This window comes from Rosa rugosa, chromosome 7, assembly GCF_958449725.1.
Source record: "Rosa rugosa chromosome 7, drRosRugo1.1, whole genome shotgun sequence".
Lineage (NCBI taxonomy): Eukaryota > Viridiplantae > Streptophyta > Magnoliopsida > Rosales > Rosaceae > Rosa > Rosa rugosa.
In genome coordinates, this window is record NC_084826.1 from 37,601,362 (window position 1) to 37,616,027 (window position 14,666).

A 14,666-nucleotide genomic window follows, 5' to 3' on the forward strand; every position below is an offset into this window, starting at 1 on the left:
GTTAGTGGCAATGTTCCAAGAGATTGATCAAAGGGTGGCCTCTCAGAATGATAATGTTGCAGCTGTAGTTCAAGAGACTTCAGTGATGTCCCGGATGCTTGTTCACATGTTTTTGAGTGGACTTGACCCATAGTATGATCAGGTCCATGGAGAAATCCTGCGTAAGGAACATAAATACTCCTTGGAACAGAACTATGCTTGCACTCGCAAGGTACAATCAGAGAAACAGGCTATGTGGCATTCGGTATCTACCGAATCTTCTGTTATGGTTGTTCAACGCAAACTGGGTCCTCCTCTAGGTTTCTCTGGTCCTTCTCCACACTGTCCTCTAGGTAAATCAAATCCATATGCAAACAGAAAGTGCATTGTCTGTGGAGAATTAGGTCGTAGCAAGGAGCGGTGCTATGAAGTGATTGGTTACCCTGATTGGTGGGACTTCATCAAGAAACCGTGAAAGAATCTGGACAAGGCCGCCATTGCTACAACAGAGGAAGAGCATCTAGACAATGCCTCCGCTAATGTAGCGCAGTCAAGTATGAAGGGTAAGGTTACTTTGAATAATACATAGATAATTGATACAGGTGCATCTGATCATATGACCAATGACCCTAATCTTGTGAAAAACCTTAGACATTCCCCTCACTGATCATACAGGTTACTTTGAATAATACATAGATAAATGTTGTCTCTACTGCTGATGGTACTCCAACTCCAGTCACTGGAGAAGGTTCTATTGCTTTATCTGATACCTTAACCCTTGAATCTATCTTAGTTGTTCCTCACTAGATTATAATCTCATGTCTGTTGGTGAAATTCTTTTAGCTCTTGTATGTATTGTGACCTTCTATCCGTCTTTCTGTGTGTTTCAGGACATTTGAACTCGGCGGATTCTTGCTTGTACTACCTGGATCTGATAGAGACTGGAGAGAACCAAAAACATCTTTTGGGGCAAGCTAATCAGATCAACGGGGTAGAGAATGCGAAGGAAACTATATGGTTATGACATTGCCGTTTAGGTCATCTATCTTTAATTATCTTAAGAAGCTGCAACCTCATTTGTTTTTGGTTGTCAGTTATTTGGATTTCCATTGTGACATTTGTGAACTGGCCAAGAGCCACCATATTTCATATTCACCAAGTCTTAATAAAAGTCCTGTTCCTTTTATGAAAATTCACTCTGATGTTTGGGGTCCTCTGAAAATTCATTCTCTTTCTAGAGCTCGATATTATGTAACATTTATTGATGATTCCACTCGCATGACATGGGTGTCATTACTGAAGAATAAGAGTGATGTATTTGGGATGTTTACCGAATTTCACAAAATGGTGGCAACTCAGTATCAACAATTCATCAGAGTGTTTTAGTCTAACAATGGTGGAGAGTTTGTGAATGGCCATATGATTGAGTTTTGCCAGTCACATGGAATTCGTCATCAAACCTCCAATTCTTATACTCCTCAACAGAATGGTTTAGTAGAACGGAAGAACAGGCAATTGATGGAAGTTGGTCGTGCTTCCTTGTTTGGTATGAATGTACCTCAGTCCTATTGGGGAGAAGCTGTGAAATCAGTAGTATATCTCATCAACTGTACTCTTTCATGGGTAATTCGACAGTCAGAATCCTCATCAGAAGCTTGATCCCCTCTATGCCTAATTTAGAGCCTTGAGTGTTTGGGTGTACAACTTATGTCCATATACCAGAGCCACAATGGAGCAAACTCGATCCCCGTACAAAGAAGTGTATTTTTGTGGGTTATCCAGAGTTTCAGAAGGGCTATAGAAGTTATGACCCTCTCACCAACACAGTACATATATCTCTTGATGTCTCATTCCGGGAATCTGAGCCATATTACTCAAGGGGAGCTTCTCAGTTTTCACTTCAAGAGGAGAAAGGTTGTGAAGGGAATCCTCATTCTATTATTGATTTTGATACCTTTGAAGACTTGGAAAATTTGGTGAAACAGCCAAAAACGATCGATCATTTGAACCTGACAATCGATCATTTTTAGAGACAGAAGCTCCCAGTGGACAAAACGATCAATCGTTAGGTTCAAACGATCGATCGTTTCTTAAGGCAGAAGCAAACGATCGATTGCTTGAATCTAGTGATCGATCGTTTCAACAGGCAGAAATTTCCAGTAGCCAAACGATCAATCATTTGTTCCCTAGTGATCGATCGTTTCTTGAGATGACTTTTTTGGATAGTTTGAATCAAAATCAAGACGTATCTGAAGCTCACACACAAGATATTCCCCTTTCTACATCTCCAACTGAAGATCCCGCTCAGAATGATCCACCTTAAGTATCCCTAAACTTTAATGAGTAATCTGGGTTAGAAAGTGTCAAACCTAGGAAATCACAAAGGGTTACCAAGGGAATTCCTAAGAAACAATATGAACCAGATATCAAAGCCAAAGCTAAATACCCTATAGCTAACTTTATGTCTAACCATAGGATATTTGGGTCACATGCACTTGTTGTTGATCAATTATCTACTGTATCTATTCCTATCCAAAATGGACAAAGGCAATGAATGAAGAATTGGAAGCTCTTCAGATGAATGCAACATGGGAGCTAGTGCCTATGCCGGTTGGAAAGAAGACTGTAGGATGTCGCTGAGTGTTTACTATGAAACTTAATGCCAATCGAACTATTGGTAGATACAAGGCGAGGTTGGTTGCTAAGGGATATACACAACGTTATGGGATTGATTATGAGGAGACTTTTGCAGTTGTGGCAAAGATCAATATTGTCCGGATTCTAATCTCACTTACAACAAACAAAGATTGGCCCTTGCACCAGTTTGATGTGAAGACTGTGTTTCTCAATGGGAATTTGGAGGAAGAAGTGTACATGGATGTGCCCCCAAGTGTTAAGAATTACCTAAGTGATGTGGGCAAGGTGTGTAAATTGAAGAAGTCTTTGAATGGCCTGAAGCAGTCTCCAAGAGCTTGGTTTGGAAGATTTTCAAAGTCCATGAGAGCCTTTGCATATAGACAAAGCAATTCTGACCATACCTTGTTTATCAAGTGCAAGAATGGTAAGATTAGAGCTCTTATTGTGTATGTTGATGACATGATTCTTACAGGGGACAATCAGAAAGAGATGAATGAATTGCAAAAGTATCTGTCAAAGGAGTTTGAAATGAAGGATCTGGGACAAGTGAAGTATTTTCTGGGTATTGAAGTTGCAAGGTCTAAGAAGGAGATTTCACTTTCACAGAGGAAGTATGTTCTTGATTTACTTGCTAAAACAGGGATGCTGGACTGCATACCAATTGAGACACCCATTGAGATGATGAATCACGGACTTGCTATCTATCCTGATCAAGTTCTAACTGATAAAGGGAGGTATCAACGTCTTGTAGGAAGGTTGATTTATCTTTCACATACTAGACCTGATATTTCTTTTGATGTGAGTGTTGTTAGTTAGTTTATGCATTGTCCTAGTGAAGAGCACATGGATGCAATCTTTCGTATTTTGAGGTACTTGAAGATGGCGCCAGGTAAAGGGTTATTGTTTTAAAAAAAAAAGTTGAATTGGAAGTTGTTAGGTACATAGATGTAGATTGGGCTGGTGATAAAACTGACAGACGTTCTACATCTCGGTACTTCACTTTTGTTGGAGGGAACCTTATCACTTGGTGTAGCAAAAAGCAGAAAGTTGTTGTCAGATCAAGTGCAGAAGTTGCATTTTGAGGTATGGCACATGGAGTCTATGAAATGCATGTTATGGATCCAGAATGCCCTGAAAGACCTGGGTTACAAGCTTAAAATGCCTATGGATTTGCATTGTGATAATACAGCTGCCATTGAGATTGCACATAATCCAGTTCAGCATGATATAACAAAGCGTGTGGAGGTTGACCGTCATTTTATCAAAGAAAATCTTGACAGAAAGGTTATTCGCTTTCCATTTGTAAACTCAGAGGAGCAATTAGCTAATGTTCTTACTGAAGGAGTGTGTAGGAAGATATTCAACAGCTCGGTTGGTAAGTTGGGCATGATAGACATCTATCACTATGTCAATATACCCTTCAGACGACAGATGACAGATTATATCTGTCGTCTGATGTACAAGAAATCTGTTGTCTAGGTGGCTGCCGTCTCTTAGCCACTCAGACGATAGATAAACCCCGTCGTTGGTATATCACTCAGACAACAGATCCAATATAAGAAATTGTCGTCTGATGAAATCAATATTGAAGAAATATGGACCATCTGTCACTTGAAGCAAACTACAACCACATATAATAGCGGATTTAACATAAATATAATAGCGGATTTAACAGAAACTCTGTCGTTTGTAATTGAATTCAGATGACAGAAATTTACTTGTTACTATCGTTTGATTGTACTAATAATGAAGCTTAGTTGATGTTTCTATTGTCTGATTTATTATGCAATGACAGAAATATGTTGACTTAGTTTCTATACAATAACATCTTCTATGTCAATTATGTTGTTTGTAAATTATTTGGACTACAGATGTTTGTTATTGTTGTGGTTAGATTTTATTTTCAGCCACAGTTTTAGTTATTTATATTGTTTGAATCTAATTTATAGTCTGGACTCTATCTTCTGTTATTTGTAGTGGTGTTCAGTATCATTTATTTGTCTTCTATTTGTATTTAGAACCACAGTTTTAGTTGAATTCTGTTGTTTGAGTGTTACTAGTATAACAATTAACCACCTACTTCTGTTGTCTGAGATTGATTTAAATTTCAGTTTTATGTTGTTTGAAGCATTCAGAACAAGAGAATTATTTATGTTGTCTGATGTTGTATTAGGTGTCATTTTTCTGTCTTCTCTTTGGACTTTTAACCAGTGTTTTAGTTAAATTCTGTTGTTTGAGTGTTAGTAGCAATACATGCAACCAGTGCTTACTTCTGTTGTTTGAGAGTGATTTGAACTCCACTTTTGTATTGTTTGAAGTAGGTAGAAACAAGAGAGGATTGTTTGTTTATGTTGTTTCACTTTTATTGAGACAACATAGTGAAACCTGCATATATATGTTGCCTTTCGACCATTTAAACACCATTCATTTAACAATCATCAAAGCCACAAAATCAGCATCCAAAATGAAGCAAAATTTTCATTGCATCAATGTCATCCAAATTAATATCCATCAGTTCCATAATTCTAAGACCTAACATTGACATTATGATAGAGAGAACCAAAAAACACCATCTCGATCGATCCTTTACTTAGTGCGCTAACACAAAAACCTGCAAAGTAGCTAGAGAGTAGACAAAGCAACTGCATGCATAATGTAAGTTCATCAACATTTTCCATAAGTTTTATATACATGCACAAAAGCAGTTCCAAGTGCTACTCATCTACCTTGATCAGAACCAAAGTTAATTATCTGGGTACCCCATAACATGATTTGCCCATTCAGCTCGAACCATGTCAATATCCTTCTGCATGTAAGCAAGATTTGATTTCCTTTCCCACTGAAACAACCAAATATAGCAAGTTATTATGATGCCTATCATATTTCAGATTGTACGCATATTTTAGAGTTGGACATAATAAAGTCCATTAAATTTGAGAATCAAATGTAGCAAGTTATGTAGTGGATCAATCCTACCTCGGTAGCGAACTCCAAGTTCTTATCCTCCACAATTTTTTTCATATAATGTAATGATGAAATACCCACAAGTCTTGAAATCAGTTTGCTCTAGAATATCCTGCAAATAATAATACGATAGTGAAATATACCATACCATATGAGTTAGTATGAAAAACTTAATAGAGACTACAAAAAGTTCAACTAACTCACAGCAAGATTCTTCCATTGAATTATTTTCCTTCTTTTCCTACCCTTCTGGGCATTGAAGATTTTAATCGAGCTTCAAAATGATGATAAGAAAATGATAATCAGTAAATAGCAAGTTTAGTACATGAAAAAACACCAACTGATATATATAGTTAAAAATGCAGCAGACTTACTTGTTGACAATAGTTTTCCATTTACCACACCATAGTCACCTTCTTAGCAAATCCATAAAGTGCACGACTTCTTCATCAGGGTTCACCACTGACAACACCCAATGTGGACTATAGGTGAACAAGTACAAAATGCAGTTTTAGTCCATCAAAGCTATATACAATAGCCACCAACAAGCAATATAACATGCCAAACATTGTAGTAGTACTGATTACGTACCCCGATTTATATAATGGAACCAAAAATATCTGCCCCAGCTTCCCTAACTTGTACCGATTTGACATAGACCGTGCCCGTTCAGTGGGATTTCCACACCCAATTATACCGGTATGAGCAGGGTCGACAAAGCCAACCACATCAAGCATCTTAGACTTCTTCAGGACTCCATAAAGGTAGCTACAAATACATATTGCAATATTAAAGGGTTTAAAGTATTTCAAAATAAGAAAAAGCTTAATTTATGAAGATTAAGCAGTAAACTCAATTAATGAAGATACGAACAAGCAAATCGAAAAATGTGCATCACCTTATGTAAAAAACAATGACTCCTCCAGATACATCCAGCATGTTAGTCATGTTATAGATATCCCTTCTAAAGATGACGGCTTTCCTGGCATGGCCGAAAATTTCCGCACCAAATATTGTGTGGATGGTGGCCCCATCTGTCAATGCAGTCTTGGCCCACATGCACAAGTCCTTTACTAAAATAGGCAGATTGGATGGCAAGTTTTCCAGGTCTTCATTGTCATCAAATTCTTCTCTTATTCTCTTCTTCGAATTAGCACACTTTGTTTTCTATTTTTGTAACAATAAAACTACACGTTATCAACTCTTCAATTTTAACGTATACAATATCTAGGAAATAAAGTTGCATACTAAGTGAACATCAGCTAATAAAAAAAATAAGATGGACTATAAATGAACTAAGGTAGGTTATCTTCTGCTAAATGGGTTTAGGGGGTGCCGCTGGTGCAGGGGTAACAACGACCTTTCTCGGTCAAGCAACACAAGTCCCAATGGCGTCTCCGACAATGATTATCTCAGCATCCTTCACTGGAAATGGTAGCAGAGCATCATGCACGATGGTTCCAATGACTGACGCGCATATTGTCTTCTCCCAATAGAATCCCATGGATCATCTGATTGCTCACCTCAACATTGACGTTGATGATGGTTCCATATGCAACAATATTGTCGACCCTATCTACTGCCAGTTCACACTCGTTCCCATCAACCAGTTCCTAAGTCAAACAATTAGCAGTTCATCATTCATACATTAATTCTACCTCTAGTGATGATTTTCTAGTTTCAATCATAGTTGCAGTCAAAGAAAAATAAAGTCAACTAAAACAGAGATAAATTAAGTTAAGGTGATTACCATGTCATCATTGAATGAATGTTTCGGAGATATGAAATCTCTAACCTCATTTTCAATTATAGAAGGCAGTTTCGGCTTCGGCTGTTCTGCAGCCACCTCCTGTTTCTCTTGAACAAACAACTTCTCCTCTAAAACCAACTTCTTCTTAACTATTTTGGCCTCAACTTCCCCAATATTGGTCACCATCTTCTCAGCTTGTCGGGAACAACTCCCTTGGCCTGAACCATGTTTATCAAGTGGCGTGAAAGGTTTTGGTGACTCTAGTGGCACCTCCTTCCCATCAATTTTTGCTTCCAACCTCGCAAACTTAGTTGTCCAATATGCTCTTTCCTCAGCAAGTTGTCTATCTCTCTCCTGTTTCCATGCAGATCTTTCCTTAGCATGTAAACTTTCCTTCTCCTCTTCCGATATTGTCTGCACACTCTTCCTCACAGCCTCTTCCACACTTTTTTTTTTGCATTTTGGCAGGATAAAGTACGAACCTGGTTTGGTGAAACCACCAACACCTCGTACCCTGCCAGGATGCTCTGGCTTCCACAATGCCAAGGTGAGCACATCATCTGAACCTTCTGTAGTAATCTCTCCATCAAACTCGTTTTTCTTTAACCTTTCCTATACACATATATGTATAAAAACTCACTTATTAATTCAGAATGTCAAACAACACATAGGTGTATATATTTATATATATACCAAATTAGGAAAATAAGTTTCAGATAAGGAATTACAATTCTTTCAGCCATCTTCTCCACCTCAGGTGCTTTGAAGCAACCGTGCTTATCTTGCCGTGCCTTCACCCACATTGTCGCACGATCCAGTTTCTCTATGGGGATTGACTCGGACTGTAAAAAATATGAACATTATATTAGAATTGGTAACAATAAGCTCTATTCACACAGTTTAAGTATCATCCAAAAACTAACCAGTTCTGCTTGTAAATTAGCATATCCTTTACGTGCCATATGATGAGGGTACCGATTTTCCTTTCTTTTTTCTATTTGTGCATCACGCAGTTCCTACAAACCAAAGAATAATTAGGAACAACGTTGCATTGAACTTATACAAGCCACCAGTAATATAAAACCAACATATTCACCAAGTTTCCAATAGTTAACAAACCTGAAATTTTTCTGAAATCCTGTCAGCAACAAAGATATCCCAATGAGCCTTCTTAACACATCGATAATCATCCGGTGGATTTTCAACCAGTTCAGGGGTATCCATATAAGGAATAATGTACTTGTTGGTCAATTTGCTCTTGAATTCCCTCCATTTATTTGCAGCAGAGGTAATGACCAGCTTCCTACATTCTTTAGGGATCACATATGCATCCTACGTATAAGGAGAAAAAGGTTTTAGTTTACATCTGAAACAAGTGTGACTGAAAGCTATATAGCCTATATTGTAAGGTTAAGTTTAAATACCTGAATAGATTCCCAGATTTTCTGTTTTTCATCGGGGTCTACCTCTTTCCAATCAGTAGTGACAATCAGGATCTTTGTACGCGCTAAGACCCCAATGTAAGACTGCATTTCTTTTGCTACCTTACCATAAGGTTCCCCTTTATCATTAATCTGTATAGTTTGCTTCCTGCCTCTGATGAGTCGCCTTGTAATGCGACTCATTGTCACTATCCCTCGCCTTAGCAACTTCAAACCACTAGTTGAATCGGGATCTTCCTCATCATCACCAGCTTTTGTCTTATTAGACTTAGAAATGGTTGCAGAGTTTGACTTTGATACAGACTTCTTTGGCCTTGCATTGGATGCAGCCTTCTTCTTTGGCGATCTGGTATTCTTCTTCGGGGATCTAGTATTCTTCTTTGTTTCCACCACCTTCCTCTTAGGGGACACCTCCTTCTTCTTAGGAGACACAACTGAATGTGTTGTTGACAGTCTGGCTTCCTTAGAACTAGACCTTTTCATTTGCACAGCTTTCATCCTCAAAGCTATCACCTTAACTACTGCTGCTTTATTAGATGGTGCCATGATCTAAAAGACAAAAGCACAGAATCTGTTAGCTACATGCACTAGGCCAAAAACGTTAACACACAACACTTTTTGCACAACGAAAAAAAAAAAAGTGTTGTGTGATGAAGAAAAGTGAATCACACAACATGTTTAGTTAACTTACGTTGTATAAGGTGGTTAAAATTCTGAAGTTTTTGTTTAGAAGGTCATTGCACAACGGTTACAAGAATAATCTGTTGTGTGAATCAAAAAAAAAAATGCGGCATATTTCCCTCATAGATGGACTCAAATTTGGCTCCAAATTCTACCCTAGATGCCACTAAATTGTACAACAGTTTAGTTACTTGTGTTGTAGGAGTATACTTGCAAATCATCATACAATGGTTTTTAATGTGCCGTTGTGCAAGTGAGTGGCAAAATTTGGAGAAGTCTCCAAAATGGCATTCATTCTCCCCCCAAAACGAGCAAATTTGGCTTCAATGGTTTGTCATGCTTGCAAGTTCCTACAACATAATAACTATTTCTGTTGTGTGATTGAGAAATGCCTAGCCTCAGCGCCAAAACTGAAATTTTGATTGCACAAGCGGGAAATTTCCATCTTTGTTCCCTCAACTTTGCTACACTTTAGACTAACAGATTGTCTGAGTAATTAAAAAAAAAAAAAATTAATGCGTGGTGCCTTATACAACTCGAGGGCACCATTACACACACTTAACCATATTAGCCATTTTTCAAGTCTGAGAGCAAAACCCCGAGCCTTCCATCTCTCACTCCCACTTTGGCCTTAGAGAGTTTCAGCTAAAAAACTTCAACACTTTGTCAAAACAGCCGATTCCTCAACTCGCTTTCTTCGAGCATCTCTCTTCTCAACATCATCAAAAACCATCGATCTTTCTTCTTCTCTTAAAGAATCGAACCCATTATTCTTCTCGAAACCCATCTTCTTCTTAAAACCCATCTTCTGAAAACACTCGATTAGGGTTCGATATACTCAATTAGGGTTTTCAATTTGGGGATTTGAAGGAGGAGGGAGCGGGGTGGTTTCTCGGGTTTCTTCAATCATTGAAACCCTAACTCGTTCTCTCCAACTCATTCGCGACCCCTCATACTCCACCGTACTCTGAAGCTTGTCTCTGACCTGGTGTCGCGACAGCCCACCTCTCTGGCCTCGCCTTCGCCTTTGCCTTCGTTCACTCCAATTCAGTGAGTGACCTTTCAGAGATAGATTCAGACTCTCCACTATTTCTATAGCCAAAGCCGAAGGTACTACAATCTTGGCAAACTCACTAATTAATCGACTTTGATTTCATTTCTAGTTTCTCAGATTTCAATTCTTGTTCTCCAAGCAGCGAAGAGAAGCAGCTTGCTTATTTTGTCATGAACGATACCCTAAATTGAGGAAAGTAGGAGCAATGGTTGTGTTCAGCACTTGCAGGGTTTAGTTTTTGTTTACTCATGTTCATATATTCGGTTTGGAATGAAGTATTTTTCTAACTTTCTTTGTTTTTCTAGTGGGTTGTGGGTCTTGCCGAGATGGTTATGTATGTAATAGAACTTGGTAGCTGCAAGTGTGTTTGGGTAGTATTAGAGATATACTGATTTGATAATGAGGTTTTTGTACTGGTGTTAATCTCACTGCCACCCCCCTTATCATATCCATCACAGAAAGTAGTTTCTGTGAGGGAGAAGGAGAGCCCCTTTGAGTGAGAGTGAGAGTGAGAGAGAGAGAGAGAGATTTTCATATATTGTTGTTTTTCACCATGAATTGATAAAGCTGTGGCCTACCCTCATGTGATTGAGAATTATGTAGTATATTACTGTGTACTGGTTTATTTCTGGTCTGATTCATTCAATTTTGACTTGAGATGGCTTGTTTTCAAGATTCTGTCAATGTTTTGCTTCAAAAGGCAGCTATTTTGTCTAAAGGTTATTCACTTATTCATGCCATCTTTTGTAAGTATTCTAAATTTCCTACTATGTTATTTATTTGTTCATGTTAAAATTCACTTTTCATATTATTTATTTGCAGATTGAAGGTGGTAATGGACCCAACTTTCTATGCTTAACGATATGGTAGATTGAAGGTAGTAGTGGCCCGGCCTTCAAATCTGGGTTCTTCTGTAATATATTCTACTATAAATGGATTCTAAGGGAGCTACTATTGAATTTGGATTTTAATATTTTTAAAAGATTGGGAATTCGAATAAGTGGATTTTGATTCTCTCTCATAGCTTTAATGTCCCAAAGCTGTGTAGTGCTTCTATTAGATTAAAGCTTCACACACTTTGGTGAGTTGTGCTTGGCAAGTTTGTGTCTTTATTGGTCTCTTGCTCAATTATACCATACGGGTTTTTATTTCTAGGCTTGGTTTTGGCTGATTCTTCTCAGTCTGGAATTGTGTTTCTTTTATTCAAATTGCAAGTGTATGATATGGTTGCATAGCTCTGTAGATTTGATGAATGGGGTCTTGGGTCTTGTGGGGTTGACATGGAGACTGGCTTTTGGGTTATCTCTCCATTAATTTCTGATCAAAAAATTATGATATTTTCTTCTTTTTGATTCTTCTTTTCTTTTGGGTAGCAGGTTGGGAAGTGAAAAGTGAAATCAGAAAGAATGAGAGTAAGAACATAGGGAAGCTTGTTACCATGTCGATCTATGTCGGGCTACTTTCATCAACTTCCACCTATGGTCTCCATGAAACTGGTAATTCATTCTTTTCAATTTTTTCTGTTATCATGGTGATACTTTTGTAATTTGTACACTTATACATTAGTCATGAAATTCTTGTACCATTTTATTAGAGTAAGCATCTGAAAAAGGAGTGAAGCATTGGAGAAGATTATGGTAACCTAGTTGATCAAGTATTTCTTGTTTCATTCACTTGGTTATCGTCCTAAGCTGATATTTATATACTTCTTTTCAATCTATCCCAACTCCCCATCTACAAAGGGCGCTGAAATTTGTTCTGTTTCTAGTTGTTTAGATAAAAAGTCTGATGCAAAATTTGTAAAAAGTTATTGTTACCAAAAATGCTTTGGTACTTAACTATATGGTGAAATGCTTGTTAAATTGACTGTGATGTTGTAGTCTGAGCTGGTTGGAGTGAAGGGCAATGCCTACAGGTCAGTTTTTGGCTCTGCGATATCCAAATGGTGTGCATAGTATTAGCTCTGTGCCTTAAACTAGTGTATCGTTTTGGAACTTTTTGTCTCTCTTTAATTAAGTGATATTTTTTTTTGTAGGAACCTGATGAAATGTAACTTCTTTAATTTAGGCATAAAAAATTTGGCAGTCAACATGTACGTCTTTCTCTTTCATTAAGTCATAATTGTTTATCGTAATTATACTAAATGTCCATTGTTGTTCTAGTTTTGTTTTCATCTGAAGGTATCCCCTGTTTTATTAGAAAAGTGTCTTCTTGTTGTTCTGCTAGTCATGTAATTACAGGGTAAAAATTGGCCATGGGGATGCTGAAGGCGATTCCATATAACTGATTATATAGAAGGGGTACCCCATGTCCCCCAATATAAGTTTGTCTTTGTTATAGCTCTGCTTCTCTTTTTGGGTATTGCTGCTATAGGCTTGATCATTCAATTCAGTGTTAGAACATGTGCTTTCAGATTTTGTAATATTAGATGAAGACGTGTGCTTTCTGATTTAGTAATATTAGATGAAGCTCAGGTGCTAGTGCATGTTTGAGTTAGCTTACTAAAAGTACTCTTCTTACATGTTTTGCAGATAGCATTGGAGGGCAGTTATAAGGAAGAATTTGTTCAAGGAATTTGACAACCATCAATGAAGACTTCATAAGAGACATGTTTTGGAACAACATGTGTATCAGCTTGGCCGCTATGAATGGGCAAAGTATGTCGTAAAGGCGTATGTATAGGAGCTAAAGGAAAGCGTAAGAGGAAGTAGGTTGTTGCTGAAGGAAAACATCATTTTTGTGCTTCTCTGCTGGTACAATATTCATGCACTGTGTGGCATGTTTTGTAACAAATAGTTTGTATTTGTATCAGCTTTTGATGTCCCAAGTAGATGGGCATGTATTTGAATGCTTTTCTTATTTCAATGTTGGCTTGGATGATTGGGAAATCCTCCCTTTTAAAGTTTGAATGCTTTTCTTCAAATAGTATGAGTTGGATTACTCATTTCATAGATTCCAGTGTCTTTTCTTTACAATTGGTCACTGTTCATTAGGTAAAATGGAGCATTATTATCAATGCACAAAATCCAGAAAAGACGATTATCACACAACAGAATTTCTAACGTTAATAATGTTGTCTGAAGTAACAATTTGGATGTTCACACAATGAATCCTTATATAACATGCAACGGTTCTAACAAACATACGTTGTCTTATTTACAATCACACAACTGTAATAACTAGAATACGTTATCTAAAACTAACACACAACAATAAAATTTTCAAAAGTGAAGTGTGAGGATAACTCATACAACAAAGAAAATAAAATGCTGTTGTCTGATTCGCCTTTCATACAACGGCTCGGAAACAACTTTCGTTGTGTGAATGATGCCAATGACATGTGCAGCATGACTGCGCGGCAACTGTGGTTGCCATCTGCCGAGAGAAGACACAACAGTTTTAACCAAATAAGTGTTGACTGTTTGTGATTCACACAACGGGTTTCCACCGTTGTGCCATTTTTCATCCCACAACGCTCCGATACACAACGGAGATCGTCCAAATCACACAACGAATTTAGTCCGTTGTCTGTTAGCTTTTTTGGCCTAGTGATGACAGACAACATGACATATATAGGATGCATCACTTACAATTAAAATGACAGATTAGTCTAAATCAAACACTTAGGTAATCAAGCAACAACTTGATTCAGCATATATTTCATCAACTAACAGATTAAAGTACAACAACTAAACGTAACAATTGGAAATGAAGCCTATACTAATAAGGTTCCATATTAGAAACCTAATAACCCTCCTACTCTCATCAGTCATGGGGAAAGTTACAATTGTCAACCCATATTCCTTCATTGCCATCTCGCATATGAAGGCTAGGGTGATGACCAACTACATCATCAAAGGTTTCGACTGATGGCATTGTGGGAATAAATGGTTACTGGTCCACTTCTATGTCTTCCAACTCATCATCAGCCCCTTCATAGTCTTTATCCAAGCACCTCACTACTACTAACCATTCGGCATCAAGGGGGTCTTCAATATAAAAAACTTGTTTCGCATGTGTAGCTAAGACAAAAGGATCATTTAAATGCCCTATCCTATTCAGTTTTACCAAAGTAAACCCAAGTTCGTCTACTTTGATGCCCCTAGAACTCTCTACCCAATCGCATTTGAACAATATTACCCTAAATTTATAATAGTCA

At 37.7% G+C, this 14,666-nt stretch overlaps 1 long non-coding RNA gene across 4 annotated transcripts; it reads left to right on the top strand.

The window, feature by feature from the left end:
* The first annotated feature begins 11,169 nt into the window (after positions 1 to 11,169).
* On the top strand, positions 11,170 to 13,458 carry LOC133722322 (uncharacterized). 4 transcript variants are annotated; one of them, XR_009852624.1, is made up of 4 exons: positions 11,170 to 11,226; positions 11,330 to 11,384; positions 11,884 to 12,599; positions 13,039 to 13,458. It is a non-coding gene; the product is annotated as an uncharacterized LOC133722322 (long non-coding RNA). The 4 variants fall into 4 exon arrangements; XR_009852626.1 differs by having other exon boundaries at positions 11,184 to 11,384; positions 11,884 to 12,422; positions 12,543 to 12,599; XR_009852625.1 differs by having other exon boundaries at positions 11,184 to 11,384; positions 11,884 to 12,003; positions 12,102 to 12,599.
* The last annotated feature ends 1,208 nt before the right edge of the window (positions 13,459 to 14,666 follow it).